This window comes from Branchiostoma belcheri, unplaced genomic scaffold (assembly GCF_001625305.1).
Source record: "Branchiostoma belcheri isolate BF01 breed outbred unplaced genomic scaffold, Haploidv18h27 scaffold100, whole genome shotgun sequence".
NCBI lineage: Eukaryota > Metazoa > Chordata > Leptocardii > Amphioxiformes > Branchiostomatidae > Branchiostoma > Branchiostoma belcheri.
The window spans coordinates 140966-154261 of NW_017802381.1; the positions used below are offsets into that span (position 1 = coordinate 140966).

At 42.7% G+C, this 13296-nt stretch overlaps 1 protein-coding gene across 2 annotated transcripts in view; it reads right to left on the reverse strand.

Annotated features, from left to right (window-relative positions):
- The window catches only part of LOC109473769, a 75189-nt gene that overhangs the window by 40200 nt on the left and 21693 nt on the right, over positions 1 to 13296 (reverse strand). The window lies entirely within an intron of this gene.

Sequence of the window (13296 nt, forward strand, 5' to 3'; positions counted from 1 at the left end):
TTCAGGTGAAAGTCGTGTTGTCGTCGACGTGTTTGCAACGATACAGGCAAAATGTATCGGCTATCGAATGATCGCTAGCGTACTCGTTTTTACACATGTGCATACATGTCAGTGGCTCGTTCAGTTGAAGCAAAAGAGCCGTATATATAATTCTTGAGCCTTCTTTCCCGAAAGGGTGAGTATTGCGCAGTACACTGCCCTTGGATTGGCAGCGGCCCTTCGCCGGGTAATGACGTCGCTGGACGTGACCCGGAAACAGGTGCAACCAGATACCGCGAAACCCCCATAGGGTGCGTATTTTGACGGAAATCCAATGGCGGAAACCTCGCCTAAAAATGGAAATGAGTCAACTTTGACGCTACAAAGCTCGTTTTTGTGTACAAGTGTGATCTTCAAGTGAACTTCCCGAGGTTCCCTGACTTGTAAGGATTACAACGACATATATTTTAGCCTGGAAGTCAGTCCGAATTTGGAAAACCTAGGTAGTTACACGTATCATTGAAATGATACATAAGGTACGAAGACGACCCGACGTTTACGTGTATCATTTATATGATAGACACGGAGGGCAGACCCTAATATACTCGCCAAAGCGTAATTGGATTTTTGGGAAGAAGTTCCGAAACCTTATTGGCGCGGCTTTTTAAGAGCCAAGTGGTAACTCTTCTATTAGCTATTTAAATGATTGCTGGTACAGTGTTCCAGTATCACACATGCGTAGATATGATAGTGGGGTTACTATATTGGAAGTCAGTCCGAATTTGGAAACCTAGGTAGTTACACGTATCATTGAAATGATACATAAGGTACTTCGAAGACGACCCGACGTTTGCTTGTATCATTTATATGATAGACACGGAGGGCAGACCATAATCGCCTTTGCGAGAAAGAGTACTCGCCAAAGGGTGAAGGGATTTTTTACCAGTATCACACATGCGTAGATATGATAGTGGGGTTACTATATTGGAAGTCAGTCCGACTTTGGAAAACCTAGGTAGTTACACGTATCATTGAAATGATACAAAAAGCACTCCGAGGACGACCCGACGTTTACGTGTATCATTTATATGATAGACACGGAGGGCAGACCCTAATATACTCGCCAAAGCGTAATTAGATTTTTGGGAAGAAGTTGCGAAACCTTATAGGCGCGGCTTTTTAAGAGCTTTTTTTCATGAAATTTCACTCCGCAACGTTTCCTTAGCTCTTCGGCGTGTAATATACTAGTAACCGAACCTCGTAAGCCGTGACCCGGAAGTAGATGGGATTAGCGGTATCACGGAAACCCCCATACAGTTCGAAAACCTACGCCAAAATGAGTTCTTAGGTAGCGAATAAAGGTCAACTTGACGCTACAAAGCTCGTTTTTGTGTACAAGTGTGATCTTCAAGTGAACTTCCCGAGGTTCCCTGACTTGTAAGGATTACAACGACATATATTTTAGCCTGGCTTTCCCGATTCTGACTGCGCTATGATAAATTCTGTGAACCATGCTAAGGACTCATTTCGGCGGTTAACACTAGGACAGTCCCGGACATGTTGACGTCATCAGCGTAGCCAATGTTGAGTGTGTCGCTGTAGACTGATGTACGTGAAGCCATAAACAGCAGAAACGGTAAGGTGACAACACCCCTCCCTGTGGCACGCCCGACGTGAGTACCAGCCAGCTGCTGAACTTGCCGTTGGCCATCACGCTTTGAGTGCGTCCCCTGAGGTAGTCGTGGAGCCAGGTGATCATGCGAGGGCTAGGTACTGTGTCAATTACGCGTTGAATCAGGATGGCGTGGTCCACTCTATCAAAAGCTTTGCTCATGTCGGCAAAGAGTGCTTGAACTACCATGGGGTCTCTGGAATCAAGCGCGGGCAGTCAGGATTGTACCATCTTGACCACAGCTATAACAGTAGATGAACCCTTCATGTATGCGTACTGATCTGTTATAGCCGGAGTTATAAAGGGATAATTATATAGTTCTGGACATGGAAACGTCGTCTACATATCCCACGTTCATGGTATCAGGATGAACAGTTGTTCTTGAGGCTATAAAGAACAGAAAGACGTACGGGGAAAGAACACCATCTTCTGAGGCACCTGGTGTTGGCTCCTTCCAGTAGCTCGCCACACCGTTGACTACTACCCTCTGACGCCGACCACTGAGGTAGCTGTGGATCCATGTGACCATGCATGGACTGGCCTGGATATCAATCACATGATGTAGTGGTATGGCATGGTCGACTCGATCGAAGGCTTTGGACATGTCAGCAAACAAGGCTCTGACGAGGGTTGGCTTCTTGATCTAAAGCTTTGATAATTTGCATATCACTGCGATCCAAGATGGTTGCCTTTTGATTCCTCTCAGTTCTTAGTGTCTTTAATCCGCTGAAAATCCCTCTAAAACTTTACCATCCGATGCTGAAACCCTCATTGATGGAAAGATAAGTATTTACCTGCGGTCTGCATTAACTTCTTGTCTTTTTTTGGACAGTCTAAGTAAACTTTGAGAGGAGGAGTCAAACACCCATTTTGGACCACACCTCTGCAGCCATTTTTGCTATGTGTGTGTGCTCTCAATACCTGTTAGGACCTTGCGTAATGCTTTAGTCAGTTAGTCCTTTTTCTTGCGTAATCATGATAATAATCCACGGTTTCGCTACTGCTGCGAGGGGCACTGTCGTACTCGGCATCCCCAAAGCATTAATTGTGACTGTACTACTATTGGCGCTTTTGCCGCGCCCTACTACTGTACCCAAGTGGGATAGGACTTTAAACAAGATAGACCTTAATACCGGTACCTGGATGACTCTGAATACCGACAACACAAGAGTGAACCCTGGCTTATACGGAGTAAAGCTCCTAGGAAAATCGGCACCTGGTACCGGAAAGATCACACGAGTGCTGAATCTACTCTCCTGCCTAGCCATACTGTTATCCGGCGATGTCTCCCCCAACCCTGGACCTCGGGCTGCAAGGTTTCCGTGTGGAGTATGTCTCCAAAGGGTAGGCAAAGGAATTTGTTGTAACTTATTTGAAACCCAGTTTCACACGAACTGTGTATCCGTAACTGACGTAAACAATACGATCGATAATTGGCTATGTCATGTATGCTCTGCTGTGGAAAACTCGTCTGTAGTCGACGGTCTTCCCATCGATACTGACGACTTATTGATCGATGTACCACTGAAGTCAAAATGTAAAGGCCTCTTATTTGCACATCAGAATATTCGGAGTCTTGTAAGAAAGAAACCCCAGCTAGAAGCTTTTCTTGATAGTAGTAAAACTGACATTTTCGCTGCGACTAAGACAATGTTGGATGATAGTATCACTGATGCGCTTGTCTCCATTGATTCATACAACGTACTTAGAAATGACCGTGGGAGTCGGCACGGAGGCGGTGTCGCACTTTATATTTCTAACAAAATTCCCTTTAGAGATCGCACAGACTTAGAAATCCCTGGCCTTGAGGCCGTATGGGCTGAACTAATCCCACATTCTCGTAAGAAAATATTGATTAGTAGTATGTACCGCCCTCCATCCGATGATCATGAGTTCTTGATGAATGTATGCTGAAAGTTAGTGACGAGGATAAAGAAGTCATCGTAATGGGAGATTTGAATTGTGACTGGTCAACCAATGACAACACAGGCCCAATAGGAAAGCTACGATTCTTATGTATGTTGCACCGGATGGACAACATCATATCTTCACCAACTAGAGTCACTGACACTTCCAGCACTTCAATAGACGCCATCTTAACGAACGACAAAGCACACCTACACAACCAGGGGACATATGAGGGGGGCTTTAGTGATCACACCATGGTCTATACTGACCATAGAAACAAGAGCCCTAAGTCACAGCCCACAGTCACAAGCAGAAGGGTAAACAAATCTTTCAATGAAGAGAAATTTAAGCTTGACTTAGCACAGGTACCATGGCACACCTTAGACACCCTTCCTACTGTAGATGAACAACTGGAAACATGGCAGGACTTGGTAAGCAACGTAGCCAACTTACATGCTCCCATTAAGAAAATGAAAATAAGAGGTACACCTGCACCTTGGCTTACTAACGACCTACGCCATTTCATTAACCTAAGAGATCACATGTATCGACAGGCAAAGCGCTCTGGTACTAGTGAGGACCTTGCTAACTACAAGGTAATGAAGAACAGGGTTAACTACATGTGCAGGATGGCTAAAAAGATCATGCCTCTCAGTCAATAATCCAGGGATCCGAGGGGGGTCAAACTGGAATCTGGAAGGCAATTCGTAAATTGCTACCCAGTAAGTCATTAAATACTATAACTTGCTTGGAATATGAGGGCCATAGCAAATCTGACAAGCAAGGAATGGCCGATATTTTCAACACATTTTTCCACAAAGTAATTGAGGACTTGTATAAGTCTCTCTCAGGGGCACTTTCTCCCTTCTCTCCGGTCCAATTTCTCAAGAAAGCAACCAGCACCTTCACCTTTTCACCAATTACGGTGGAGTTTGTCACCGAACAGCTGTCAGCAGTTAAGATTAAGAAGGCCACCGGCCTAGACAACATTGACAACAGGTTGCTGAAAGTGGGAGCGCAAATTCTCGCCCCATCCCTTACCAAGCTCTTCAATAGATCTCTCGACACAGGGAAATTTCCGACCAAATGGAAGCAGGCTAAAGTTCTGCCTATCCATAAGAAGGGGGATAAGACCAGCCCCAGTAATTACCGCCCCGTGTCCATACTACCTGCTATTTCTAAGATTCTAGAAAGACCAGTACACAATCAATTGTATGACCATTTCAATAAGAACAAACTGCTAACTCAGTCCCAATCTGGCTTTAGAAAGGCCCACTCATGCGAGACCGCCCTCCACTCAGTAGTGGAAGACTGGATTGAGTCAATGGACAAAAAGCAACAAACAGGGGTCATTTTCTGTGACCTGTCTAGGGCGTTCGACACACTGGACCATGATATAATGCTGCTTAAACTCAAAATCTACGGTATAAATGAATTGCCCTGCAAATGGTTCAGGTCTTACCTTACTGGTAGGTCTCAATGTACATGCCTTAACTCCGTACTGTCCAGCACTTCACAGGTGACTTGCGGTGTACCACAAGGATCTATCCTTGGTCCACTTCTTTTTATTAATATATACATTAACGACATACCAAACTGTATCCAGCTATGCAACATTGCGATGTATGCTGATGATACCATCATATATTTTGCACACCGGAGCATTTTGACCATAACACAGACAGTCCAAAGTGACTCAGCTCGGCTTGTGCAGTGGTTTACTGCTAACAAACTTTCCCTAAATCCCACGAAATGTAAATCCATGCTTGTAGGGACACATAGGGCCAAGTCTGCAAGCCGTGACCTACATCTGACACTGGAAGGTACTAACCTAGATCAGGTAAATACCTTTAAGTACTTGGGAGTCTTCCTAGACAGAGCCTTACAGTGGAACGACCACATCTTACATGTAACTAAGAAGTTGTCTCAGGCTATTGGTATCATGAAGGGATTGAAACCATTTATCAATAGAGAAGCCTTAATGACAATATACACATCCCTTTTTCTCCCCCACTTAAACTACTGCAGTACTGTCTGGGATCAAGGTACCAAGGGCGGCATCGATAAACTACAGAAACTACAGAACAGGGCGGGGAGGGTGATCCTGGGGTGCGATCACTACACACCTAGTGATACCATACTCCACAGACTTGGCTGGACCCCAGTGATTGAGATGCACAAGAGGAATAAAGCAGTGCTTGTTTACAAGGCCCTACACGACATGTCCCCTCCCCACATCTCAGGTCTGTTCACACAGCTAAGGGAGGTACACACACACAATACACGCCTTAGATCACAGGGTGGGCTACAACTGCCAAAAGCTCAACTTCAATATAAAAAGAAATCCCCCTCTTGTACTGGTGCCACATTATGGAACTCACTCCCACCTCAATTAAAAAGAATTTGAAAAGAACCAAACTGTATCCAGCTATGCAACATTGCGATGTATGCTGATGATACCATCATATATTTTGCACACCGGAGCATTTTGACCATAACACAGACAATCCAAAGTGACTCAGCTCGGCTTGTGCAGTGGTTTACTGCTAACAAACTTTCCCTAAATCCCACGAAATGTAAATCCATGCTTGTAGGGACACATAGGGCCAAGTCTGCAAGCCGTGACCTACATCTGACACTAGAAGGTACTAACCTAGATCAGGTAAATACCTTTAAGTACTTGGGAGTCTTCCTAGACAGAGCCTTACAGTGGAACGACCACATCTTACATGTAACTAAGAAGTTGTCTCAGGCTATTGGTATCATGAAGGGATTGAAACCATTTATCAATAGAGAAGCCTTAATGACAATATACACATCCCTTTTTCTCCCCCACTTAAACTACTGCAGTACTGTCTGGGATCAAGGTACCAAGGGCGGCATCGATAAACTACAGAAACTACAGAACAGGGCGGGGAGGGTGATCCTGGGGTGCGATCACTACACACCTAGTGATACCATACTCCACAGACTTGGCTGGACCCCAGTGATTGAGATGCACAAGAGGAATAAAGCAGTGCTTGTTTACAAGGCCCTACACGACATGTCCCCTCCCCACATCTCAGGTCTGTTCACACAGCTAAGGGAGGTACACACACACAATACACGCCTTAGATCACAGGGTGGGCTACAACTGCCAAAAGCTCAACTTCAATATAAAAAGAAATCCCCCTCTTGTACTGGTGCCACATTATGGAACTCACTCCCACCTCAATTAAAAAGAATTTGAAAAGAACCAAACTGTATCCAGCTATGCAACATTGCGATGTATGCTGATGATACCATCATATATTTTGCACACCGGAGCATTTTGACCATAACACAGACAATCCAAAGTGACTCAGCTCGGCTTGTGCAGTGGTTTACTGCTAACAAACTTTCCCTAAATCCCACGAAATGTAAATCCATGCTTGTAGGGACACATAGGGCCAAGTCTGCAAGCCGTGACCTACATCTGACACTAGAAGGTACTAACCTAGATCAGGTAAATACCTTTAAGTACTTGGGAGTCTTCCTAGACAGAGCCTTACAGTGGAACGACCACATCTTACATGTAACTAAGAAGTTGTCTCAGGCTATTGGTATCATGAAGGGATTGAAACCATTTATCAATAGAGAAGCCTTAATGACAATATACACATCCCTTTTTCTCCCTCACTTAAACTACTGCAGTACTGTCTGGGATCAAGGTACCAAGGGCGGCATCGATAAACTACAGAAACTACAGAACAGGGCGGGGAGGGTGATCCTGGGGTGCGATCACTACACACCTAGTGATACCATACTCCACAGACTTGGCTGGACCCCAGTGATTGAGATGCACAAGAGGAATAAAGCAGTGCTTGTTTACAAGGCCCTACACATGTCCCCTCCCCACATCTCAGGTCTGTTCACACAGCTAAGGGAGATACACACACACAATACACGCCTTAGATCATAGGGTGGGCTACAACTGCCAAAAGCTCAACTTCAATATAAATGTTAGAGAATAGTTAACCTTTATTGTTACATCATACATATACTCTGTACGTAAGATGACGTTATCCACACATGTATGTAGCTTTGTTAGATCTTTAGTCAAGTTGTAGAAGACCATACAAAAGTCTCTGTACTTTTTTGTTGTGTCAATAAAGAATCTGTATAAAAAGAAATCCCTCTCTTGTATGGAACTCACTCCCACCTCAGTTAAAAAGAGCAGATTCTGTTTCTTCCTTTAAGCGCCTTTACAACCAGGAGTGTGTTGCCACATCATAACTTGTTATCAAACAGCATTGATATGCAAATTCCTTTGTTATATTCCTTTGTTATTTCCTTGATTTGTTTTTGTATTATTGCCTTAATTACTATGAGTTGTGGCTCTTGGTTTGACAAGTTTGTTTTATTACCACCTTACTGAGTTGCGGCATTATATAGTACTTTTGCTTTTATTTGTACTTATAAGTTGACTTATCATTTTGTTATATCTGTTATTTTCTTGTATATTTTATTTATGTATGCCTGCAGGGCACATTGAAAAACGCCTTAGTGGCGATATGTACACCCTGGGTAAACAAATAAAAACAAACAAACAAACAAAGCTGTTAGCCAGGTTTGTACCATGCGCAAAAGAGCGATGGTCGTCGAAGAGCCCCTCATGTACGCATACTGGTCTTTTATAACAGCATGCAGGTTGGGGAGAAGTCTCTTCAGGATAAAACGCTCCACCACCCGTTAACTTTCTAGAATAACTCAATTAACAATGTTTCAATCTCAATAAAACGTGTAATAAGTCATGAGACACATAACGTTATAAAAACGTACTCATAGAAGGTATTTCGTTATTAAGAAATGTCAAAATTATAATGTATAAATTGTATGTGGTAAACCGTCTAATGTTTATTTGCATACCATTTACAATCATGGGTAACTGTCAATTTATGTTTTCAATGCTTTCTATGTTTTTTTATTTCAAATATATATTTCTGAGCTGTGCCCAGAAGCCATTTCTTGTGCTTGTAATTCAGGGGAGTGATGCAACGTGATGAACTAACGTTAACTATAAGAAAATGTCTGTAAATATGGCAAACCTTTCTGTTAATGGCATGTAGATACTGGTGAAATTTATCTCAATGTCAGAAATGCCACGCTCGGTATAACTCGGTAAATGCCTGAATGGCATGTAGGAAATAGCCCATATTGCAAATCTCGCTAAATACATGTAAGAAATACCTCGTAAGGTAAATGACGATATAACGTATTTACACGAAACCTGTAAATGTGGGTAAATAAAGCAAACATTTACCAGGTATATATATATGTAAATCCCACGTGCAGTGTCTGAGAAGTGTAAAGTGATCCGTAACCCTGCTCTGTTTGTTGTGACACGCAAGTGCCACGTCGCGATGTACTCGTACACATAGCAACACACCGTGACCAAACATTTTGTTATGTGCGTTACTTCAACTACCTGAATACGGTCAGGTAATGTAAACATTGGTAATTAGATCTGGTCGTAGTTTTAATGCCGAAACTCGTAATAATACAATAAAACGCTAAACGAAAAGTTATCAATTCAATGTGCTGTTATGGTGTTTTTTTTTGTGCGTTAACGCCGTCACATAAAGCAAAAGAAGGCGAAGGCGAGTTTGTGTGACAAAAACTTCATAAACTAGAGATATGATGCCCATTTTCATGTCTGATTTAGCATATGTTTCAATGGAGAACCCTTTCAATGGTGTCTCCCCTATAGTGTTTGGGGCTATATATACATAGTGTTCTCCTTAACCTGATAGCTGTATTGGATTTGTTAAAATTATGTTTCATCATCATCTACAAGTACATTTTGTTAGATGGTGACCTAATTTGGGGTATGTGGGTGCATTTTTTTTGCCTTTTTGCCTGCAAGAGGTTGAATGACTGCAAATTTGGTATATATTCCTTTAAATGATGTACTAAGTGATTTATTAAGGATTATACCATTGTGCTTTTCATCAATTAAAAACTGCCAATCAAAATGTGCCCTTCCCAGGAGCCACCCCCCCCCCCAGAAATCAGAAATAGCCATTTTAAGTCTTCACAGGAGCCAACTAAAGAAAATATATTGCTATATCTGCGCTGAATGTGTTACTTGACAATGTTTTCTGTCAAAGAAAAGGGGGTTGGGGTATTGGGGCAACTTTTAGCTCTTTATTCTCAGCTGAATGTGTGTAAATCTTGGGAATTTTATAGGTACGGTATATGAGGTAGCTGGCTAGATAGAAAAGTTGTCAAACGTAGAAAATTTCCTATTGAAGAGTAATTTCACATGAAAGTAGTAAAACAGACTTTAGTTATTACTGATTGACAGTTGTTGACAAACAGACCCCCGTGGCATTTAAAAAAAGCCATGTGATATTGGTAGGTATGCTATACAAGCCTTCCGTACAGGCCCAGAGTGTGGGCATACAACTACCCCTGAATTCCCAAGGGGGCTATCAATGAAGTCCATCTTTGGGAAACATGATCGCATCCCCCTAGTGTATCAGTAAAGGGGGTGGTTTTCCTTAACTCTTGTTCATCACCCTATAGAAGGGGTGACGCGAGTCGAAGGGCATGCGCACAAGTTGCTGGGTGAGAGACCTCAAAATTAAAATGAGCTAAATTACTTAAAACCCTTTCTTGGGTGGGATTTTTGTTGACTTCTTGGCATGTTTGTGGTGGATTGTACAGAGTAAGGTTTTGAGTGAATGTTTTTGAAAAAAAAAATGAAGTTTTTTCATGAAGTTGCCTTGTTATGGGCTTGTTTGTTGCCATACACCCCTCCTGCCTAATGCCTTGGTATCGACCTAGAATACGGGGTCAAAGTGCACGGATTCTTATAAAGAAGGCTGTACCTCGAGACTCGCCGTTCCCTTTTTTCCGAAACTTGTTGTAGGTACATATTATTAAATTGGCTAAGACGTGAAGGTGAGTTTGTGTGACAAAAACGTCGTAAACTAGAGATATGATGCCCATTTTCATGTATGATTGCCTTCGACAGAAGGCTATGAAATCGTTTTTGCACTGTTTTGCAGATTATGCACGATAAAGTTTGAAGGCATGGTCCGTGGTTCACGATTTTTGGCAGGCAGGTTGTCTTAGTGATGGCCAGAAATGGGCTTCGTGGGCGGTTCTTACATGACTAGAGCTGACCTTTTGTGTTTGCGTTTTTTGTTGTTCGTCAGATAACTCGGGAATCCTTAAGTGGTTGTCTATGATTTTCAGTGGCCAAGTCGCCGTTGAGAATACGGAGGTCAGGTTCGGATATGGGCCTCGTGGGGGGTTCCCATGTCATTAAATTTGACCTTTTGTGGTGGTCGTTATTGTCGTTAGCGGGATAATTTGTGAATCTGCAAATGGATGTTCACGATTTTTGCTGAGCAAGTTACCGTTGACGATAGGAAGATCAAGTTCAGGAAAGGGCATCGTGGGAGGTCCGTACGTTACTGTAGGAACACTGGTCACTTTAAATTTGCAAAAGACACCAGCAACCCCAAGTATGAAATTCCAGGCAGTTAGTATCATGGATTTATTACAAGTGTTAATTTACATAATCAATATCTGCCTGTGTTTCTCTCGTTCTCAAAAACATGTCACAATCTTGAATAGTCCTATAATGTAATGCATCTGATTTATAGAATTTCTCAATTAACTATGCAAATTACATCCTGATTTGCATAATTACCGCAAGCATCACGTAAGCTACCTACATACCAAAAATCACCGCCATCCTTCTACCGGTTCTTGAGTTATCTTCTTTTGAATATTTTCAAACAGATTTCTGAGCAAGCCGCTAGGGGGCCCAAACTAACGCCCCAGCAGAAGACCTATCCACCTACTAAATATCAAGATCATCCATTTAAGCGTTCTCAAGTTTTGCTGTTGACAGACGATAGGCTATTAAAAACTCATCTGGGGACCTGGAACCCCCAAGCCATCCGCTACTGGATAGCGGCAAGTATTTAGAGGTCAATAACAGGTCAAACCATGAAAAATGTCACACTTTTTGGCCATATTTTGAAAATATACATTCTTCTGTCCTTTGCCCAGGACAAAAAATTATCTAAAAAAAGAAGTACCAAAATAAATCGTCGGTGTACACACTGGTAGTTCTGCTCATGCCAATTTGCTGGTCCCTCCCCTTACGGTAGCAGAACACAGTTTTCGCCCTATGGGGATTTTTATAGTTAAGGGCCCCAAGATGACTCACTTCGACGCGGTAAGAATTACAGTAGGGTGCACTTCACAAATACGAAAATCGAATATGTTTGAGGTGAAGGCACAAACTACAAAGTATCTAAAAACCAAAAAATCCTCTTTGCGTATCTGCTCGTAACGTACACTTTGAAATCGCCCTCTACGGACGTGGCCTAAACTGCAGCCGACTCACCCGGAAAGCCAGTTGCGTAATACGGCGCATTTATACACGAACTGCAAAACCTTCACAATTTAAATCATACAGTCTCAAACCCGATACATTCCTACACCACACAGCGCAATTTACGTATGGCTGACGCTCTTATCAGGCTTTCTACCCAGCCTTCAAGACTATTCGCTGTACTACTCTCTATTTCCTAGTCCCTATACTGAAGAGGCCCGGCTGTGACGCTTCGAACAAGGACAACTATCGCCCTATTGCAATTGCTAGTCCCTTAGCAACCAGTTTGTATTCAAAAAGAGTCATGGGACAGATCTTTGCATATTTGCCTTGAAAGAAATCATACAGTATTACCGCCAAAGGGGTTTCCCAGTTTTTGTAACATTTATGGACGCTACAAAGGCGTTTGATCGTGTTAATCATTCGATATTGCTTAAAAAACTTATTGACAGAGGCGCTCCAATGTACATAGTCAGATTTCTCTGTGTGTGGTACAGCACTTTGTCATTCTGTGTCCGTTTTTGACAGACTCTATCAGATACGTTTAATGCAAGTAATGGTCTGCCTCAAGGCAGTATATTATCACCAATCCTGTTTAACTTGTATGTTTCATACTTAAGTGCTGATTTGTTGAAGACAGGTGTTGGTTGCTATGTGGGAAACACTTAAGTTAACCATTTAATGTATGCGGATGACATTTGTTGCGTTACTCCTTCCGCTAAAGCTATGCAGAAGCTAATCGATGTTTGTGAACATTCTGCCGCTGACATTGATATGATATTAAACGAAACAAAAACCTTATGTATGCTATTTCCATGACGCCGTATGAACATTATACCTGCGACGCTGACGCTGTACGGATCTGACCTTAAGTATGTTTCGTCCGCCACTTACCTTGGATATTCAATCACTCCGGATCTCCGTGACGATTCGGCCATCCAAGCACATGTCAGGGGTTTTTATGCCCGGGCTAACTCGCTACTTAGACGATTTCGCTACAGCTCAGCAGATGTTCTCGGCGTTCTGTTCGCCAATGTACTGCGCACAATTGTGGTCCATGTATAGTGTGGGAGCAATACCCAAACTACGGGTGGCGTACCACAGTGCTTTTAAGTTGTTGTTCTGTGCTGGCAGGTATGCAAGTACAAGTTATCTGTTTGCTATTAACCGGACAGACACGTTTGACGCTAAACGCCGTAAGGTTACCCACTCATTCGTTTCCCGTCTGTTGTCGTCAGACAATAAGATTATCCATCTTCTTGTGCATTCCGATGCCTTCCGCCAGATAGTCTTCTCCAGATAGTTTTAGATTTGTTTTTAATAGTATGTACTGTGTTTGTTGATATGGGACATGGGCCTGATC